This window comes from Entelurus aequoreus, linkage group LG14, assembly GCF_033978785.1.
Source record: "Entelurus aequoreus isolate RoL-2023_Sb linkage group LG14, RoL_Eaeq_v1.1, whole genome shotgun sequence".
In the NCBI taxonomy this organism is placed as follows: Eukaryota; Metazoa; Chordata; class Actinopteri; order Syngnathiformes; family Syngnathidae; genus Entelurus; species Entelurus aequoreus.
Window position 1 is genome coordinate 1963291 of NC_084744.1, and position 7304 is coordinate 1970594.

Here is a 7304-nt window from a genome sequence, read left to right on the forward strand (position 1 = left end):
CGGAGAACAGGAGGCCGAGACCCATCATAGCCAAATTGGAAGACTTCAAGCAGAAGGAGCGAGTGAGGAACCAGAGTAGAGAGCTGGAAGGATCCAACTTCAGCATCAACGACCAGTTTCCTAAGGAAATTCTCGACCGGCGACGCCATTTGTTTCCGCTTCGCAAGAAGTTTATCACTGAAGGATGCCGTGCAGTCATCGCGGTGGATCAACTTTTCATCAACGGCCAACTTTACCGTGACCCGGAAGCCACGCCGTGGCTGTATTATTAGCGTCTGAAACACGGTAAATGTTGTATTTTGTTTTTGTTATTTCATTATGCTTCAATCCCTCTCTCCCCCCCCCCCCTCTTGCTCACAATACACCTGTGCGTCATCATAGCGCACACGTAAACACCATTACTTTTTTGTTTTCCTTTTTATGTTACTTATTTCACTACCTTTTCAATCCACCACTCTCTTCTTTTCTTTTTCTTTTATGTTTTTTGTTTTGTTTTTCTCTTTCTATTTCTTTTTTTTAAATTTTTTTTTATTTATTTTATTTTTTTTAAAGTTTTATTTATACATTTCAACATTTCAACAATCAAATAAGTACAAAAGTAGTACAAAACAGTACAAAAAGAATACAAAGCAGCGCCAGGGGGTTATAAATTCAAAGTAACTAAAATAGAACGCAAAAAAACATATATATAATATAAATAAAGTGCAAAGCCATAGGCTCACTCAATTTCAGTAAACAACTCAAATTTGGAACACAGCATAATCGTCTTCACAGCTTTCTGGTTGCTAGAGGTAGAGAGTGTCTTAATGTACAGTTCTAACTCTTTTTTAAAGGCACAAAAGACAGGTCGGGTATTGAGAAACTTACATTTATGAATATAAAACTTAGCCAATAGTATAATGAGGTTGCAAAGGTAAAATTCCTTTTCAAATTGTTGTTCATATAGTGTAAAACCAAATATCACATCTTTAAAACAAAGCACAAATTTGTCATGAATAATGTCCAGGATGAAGCGACAGATGCCCCGCCATAGTGATGGAGTGCTTTCCAAGTCCAAAACAGTCTCTGGATGCATGTTACATAAGGTGCAGGTAACATCAATGTCCTTCTTGTATCTAACCATCACAGTCTTTACAGGGTAATAACCAGGAATGATTTTAAAAGATATCTCTTTGACTTTGTTGGTAAGTAAATACCTGTTAGGAAGGGACCATGTTTTGACCCAGCAGATGTCATTCACAATATTATTCCAGAGCGCAATTACATAGGAGACAGACACACAATCATTTTGGAATAAGCTGCGGATTTTTCTGTTATTTTTCTGATCAAAGCAAAGTTTCCCCACAGGAGTGTCAAGTGGATCATTCACCATTTTTACAGCAGAAAGAGGAGATGAGTAAGCCCTGTACAACATAACTCTCTTTCTATTTCTCCACCTGTTGTGTGTGTCCCCTTGTCGTCATCAGCATTTACACTCACAGCTAATACATGCACAACTATACACACCTACATATATGCATGATATGCTTACATTTAGATACATTATTTACACATAAAGTACACACATACATCCACACACTTAGTTACAGTCTGGTTTAGTATGTCCACTGTTCAGTTTGTCACTTGGAATGTGCGTGGAGTCGGGTCAAAGGAAAAAAATATAAAAATTCTTAATCATTTGAAGAGTATGCAAGCAGACATTGCTTTACTACAAGAGACTCACCTCTCCAAGTCCGATACCTCAAAACTGCATTCATGGCAATACCCACACACATACTTTGCTAGTTACAACTCCAAACAGAGAGGCGTCGCCATTCTCATTAGTAGAAAGGTCAACTTTACATTCCATAACTCCATTACTGACATAGAGGGAAGATACATCATTCTTAATATTTCTGTTGACGGGAGAAACTTATGTATCGCCAACATTTATGGTCCAAATGTTGATGACCCCTCCTTTTTTCACACTTTCTTCTCTTCACTTTCTCCTCACTCAAACCACTGCTTGATTCTAGGAGGGGACCTCAACTTAGTATTTAATCCAAATATAGATCGGTCCCAGAGTGACTGGGAGTCACCGTGAGTCTCAATCAGTGGTAATACTTAAGCAATATATGAAGGATTATGGTCTTTGCGATGCCTGGCGTTCTTATCACCACACTCTTAGGGAATACACTTATTTTTCCCCAGTTCACCACTCATTCTCTCGCATTGATTACTTTTTAACTAGTAGCTCAATTTTATCTGATATCGCAAACATTCACATTCATCCTATCATCATCAGTGACCATGCACCTGTCTCACTTTCCCTCACTAACAAAACTATAACTGCACCTATAAAACAATGGAGACTTAATACATCACTACTAAAGGACCCAGACTTCCTCAACTATTTTGAGAAAGAATGGACAGATTTTTTAGATTTTAATGATCAACCAGAAATCACGGCGTGCATTCTCTGGGAGGCCGCAAAAGTAGTTATGCGAGGAAAAATTATTTCTTATTCATCATACAAGAAAAAAAAGGAACGTTTACTAGAGCAGGAACTTGAAAATGAAATACAAATATTAGAAATAGCTTATGCGAACTCACAAAATGAACATACTCTGAATGAACTGAGAAAACTCAAATTAGATTTAAGAGAAATAATTGATAAGAAAACTCAATTCCTGCTCCAGAGGTTACGCTTAGATAAATTTGAACATGACAATAAACCAAGCAAATATTTGGCTAACCAACTAAAATTAAACAAAGAATAAAGCTCCATACTATCCATTAAGGATTCAGCTGGGAACATTTCACATGTTCCTGAGGAAATTAACTCCATATTTAGAGACTTTTACAGAAACTTGTATACACCCCAGATTGACCCATCTCTTTCAGACATTGAGACATTTCTCAATGGTATAGACTTACCTAAATTAAATACGAGGCAGGTATCAAATTTAGATCTTGCTATTTCTGTAGATGAACTTCACGATGCTCTTCAACAGATGCCAAACAATAAAGCACCAGGGCCTGATGGGTTCCCTGTGGAGTTCTACAAAACATTTTGGTCACTGCTAGCTCCGATATTTACAAAAATGGCTTTAGAGATTAAAGAAAACTCATTCCTTCCTCCAAATATGAACTCTGCCACAATCAGTCTCTTGCTAAAACCTGATAAAGACCCAACACTTCCATCCAGTTACCGGCCAATCTCCCTGATTAATGCTGATCTTAAAATTATCTGCAAAGTATTAGCTCAAAGATTAGAAAAAGTCACTCCATATATAGTACATCCTGATCAAACAGGTTCATCAAAGAGAGACAATCGTCCAACAATGTTCGCCGTCTACTCAATGTGATAGACTATTCTGTTATTCATCATTTAAAAACAGCTGTTGTTTCATTAGATGCTGAAAAAGCATTTGATAGAGTGAATTGGAATTTTCTTTTAGCTACTCTACAGAAATTTGGATTTGGAGACTCATTTATAGAATGGATCAAGGTCCTATATAGTTTCCCTACAGCCTCGGTTAGAACGAATAGCCAAATCTCTCCAAGGTTTAATCTTATGAGGGGCACAAGGCAAGGGTGTCCACTTTCTCCGTCACTGTTTGCTATATTTATTGAACCTCTTGCAACCGCAATTTGACAGCATGCAAATATTAAAGGCATCCATACCGCAACCGTTCATCATAAAATAAGCCTTTATGCTGATGATGTATTACTTTTCTTACAAAATCCACATTCTTCTCTTCAAGATGCAATCTCACTTATCAATAAATTCAGTTCTATTTCAGATTACTCAATCAACTGGTCCAAATCTACTGTGTTACCAATACATTTTGACTTCCAGAGCACCTCATCGATTCCACTGCACAAAGGGAACATTAAATACCTGGGAATCAATATTTCCTCCACATTGTCAGATCTGAATCGCTTGAATTACTCCCCAATCTTAAAATTGATTGAGGATGATCTGGCGCGTTGGAAAGCACTGCCAATCTCACTTATGGGAAGGGTTTCTACCGTGAAAATGATGGTCTTGCCTAGGGTTAATTATCTCTTTTCAATGATTCCAACCAAACCTTCTCAAATCTGGTTTAAATCACTAGACTCACACATCAATCAGTTTATTTGGAAGAGTAAACCAGCACGAATCAGCCTTAAAACTTTACAAAAACCAAAAGAATACGGGGGTCTAGAACTCCCAAACTTTTCATATTACTTCCTTGCAAATAAACTACAATATATACTAAAATGGACCAATCCCACTTTATTAGATAGTTTATGGTTAGAGATTGAACAATCACTTAGCCAGGAGATCCCAATTTCTAACTTGCCCTTTATTAGCCAAATTCTCCGAAAACACAACTGCTTCAAAAGTATTAATATATGCACTACCTTAAAGGCCTACTGAAATGATTTTTTTTTATTTAAACGGGAATAGCAGATCCATTCTATGTGTCATACTTGATCATTTCGTGATATTGCCATATTTTTGCTGAAAGGATTTAGTAGAGAAAATCGACGATAAAGTTGGCAACTTTTGCTCGCTGATAAAAAAAAAGCCTTGCCTGTAGCGGAAGTAGCGTGACGTCACAGGAGCTAGTATTCCTCACAATTCCCCGTTGTTTACAATGGAGCGAGAGAGATTCGGACCGAGAAAGTGATGATTACCCCATTAATTTGAGCGAGGATGAAAGATTCGTAGATGAGGAACGTTACAGTGAATGACTTGAGAGGCAGTGATGGACGTATCTTTTTTCGCTCTGACCGTAACTTAGGTACAAGCTGGCTCATTGGATTCCACACTCTCTCCTTTTTCTATTGTGGATCACAGATTTGTATTTTAAACCACCTGGGATACTATATCCTCTTGAAAATGAGAGTCGAGAACACGAAATGGACATTCAGTGCCTTTTATTTCCACGACAATACATCGGCGAAATGCTTTAGCTACGAGCTAACGTGATAGCATCTTGCTTTAACTGCATATAGAAACAAAAGAAATAAACCCCTGACTGGAAGGATAGATAGAAAATCAACAATACTATTAAACCGTGGACATGTAAATACACGGTTAATGCTTTCCAGGCTGGCGAAGGTTAACAATGCTGTGCTAACGACGCTATTGAAGCTAACTTAGCAACCGGACTGCACAGAGCTATGCTAAAAACATTAGCTCTCCACCTACGCCAGCCAGCCCTCATTTGCTCATCAACACCCGTGCTCACCTGCGTTCCAGCGATCGGCAGAAGGACAAAGGACTTCACCCGATGCGTTTGGCGGCCCGGAGACGTAGGAAGTCAAGGTGAAGTCGGCGGCTAGCGCGGCTAGCGCGGCTAGCGCTCCAACAAAGTCCTCCTGGTTGTGTTGCTGTAGTCCGCTGCTAATACACTGATCCCACCTACAACTGTCTTCTTTGCATCCTTCATTGTTCATTAAACAAATTGCAAAAGATGTCCAAAATACTGTGGAATTATGAAATTAAAACAGAGCTTTTTGTATAGGATTCTACGGGGTACCATAACTTCCGTTACTCGGACTTCGTCACGCGCACACGTCATCATACCGCGATGTTTCAGCCGGATATTTCCCGGGAATTTTAAAATGTCACTTTATAAGTTAACCCGGCCGTATTGGCATGTGTTGCAATGTTAAGATTTCATCATTGATATATAAACTATCAGACTGCGTGGTCGCTAGTAGTGGCTTTCAGTAGGCCTTTAACAGCTTGGTGGGAGTTTTTGAAAATAACTGGATCCCCGCTCACTCCCTGTCAATTTACGCCTATTTGGAATAATCCTGATTTTCTTTTAAACAAGAAGCCATTGAACTTTCCAACATGGTATGATAAAGGAGTCAGATGTCTTGGGGATATCATCAATGCAAACAGTTTTATCTCTTTTAAAAGTTTAATAACACAATATGCAATCAATCCTAATAAATTCCTAGAATATATACAAATCAAATCTGTAATTAGCGAAAGATTCAACAAAACAACATGGGAAAGTAATCCTACGACCGTTAAATTCTTCAAAACATCTGCCCCCAAAGCTTTATCCAAATTATATGCTCTCTTATCAAAAATAGATAACACAATAAGTATCCCAACTTCCAAATGGCACTCAGACGTATCCACAAGCCTTGACCCAGAATTCTGGAAACAAATATGCCTCAATACTTCTCGTTTGATTAAGAATCCAAATTTACGACTGATTCAGCTCAAAATACTTTACAGAATACATTACACCGGTCTAAGAATGTATAAAATGGGTTTAGCCGATTCTAACATTTGTGTACACTGCTCAGATAATAAGGTAGATAACTACTAACACTCAATGTGGTCCTGTGCTCCCGTGAGTAACTTTTGGCTTGGAGTGTGCGAGAACCTATCATTAGCGTTAGAGATTCCTATTCCCATCTCCCCCGCACTCTGCCTGTTGGGTGATCTCTCCGCAACTGACTTTGATATAAACAAAACATACCTCCTTATAAATGCAATAGGCATCGCCAAGAAAACTATTCTCATGAATTGGAAATCAAAAAATAATTTATGTATAAACCTTTACAAAAACATTTTATTAGATTATGTAGTTATGGAAAGAATGTCTGCTGAATCAAAACAACAACTGACAGAATTCAGATCTCTTTGGGCACCGCTAATTGATTTCCTGACCTGATTCCCATGGGGGCCGGGGCTGGGGCTCTGTCCCGGGGGTCTTGCTCCGTGGGTGGGGGGTCGTGGGTGCCGGGGGGCCGTGTGCCGCGGGGTCGGGTGGGCCTGGGGTGTGTTCCCTGGTGCCGGCCTGGCGGGCCGATCCGTGGGTGGTCTGGGGGCTGGGGGTGGATGGGGGTGCCTGGGCGGGGGTTGGGGTGCGGGTGGAGCTGTTGGGGGTGGCCGCCTTGGGTTGGGTGGGGGGGCTGCCCCTCTCGTGGGTGGTTGGGCGGGGGGTTGCGCCCGTGGGGCCGGGGCCTTGCCGCTGTCGGGCGGGGGTCGGCTCGTGCCCCTCTGGCTTCGGGTGTCCGTGGGCTTCCTCCTTCCCCTGGGGCGCGGGGCGGGGTCTGCCCGGGGTCGCCCTACGCTGCGGCTGTGCGGGCCCGCCTGGTGCCGGGTAGGGGGGGCTGCTTTCCTCCCTTGTTGGGGCCCCGGCGGTGCTGCCCGACTGTCCTGCGGGGGTCTCCCTCCTGTGTTTTACTCCACCCTTATTTATTTATTAATTTTATTTATATATATACTTATATATATATATTTTTTTTAATTATCTATTTAATAAATTTTATTTATTCTGTTAAATTATATACATGTATATATA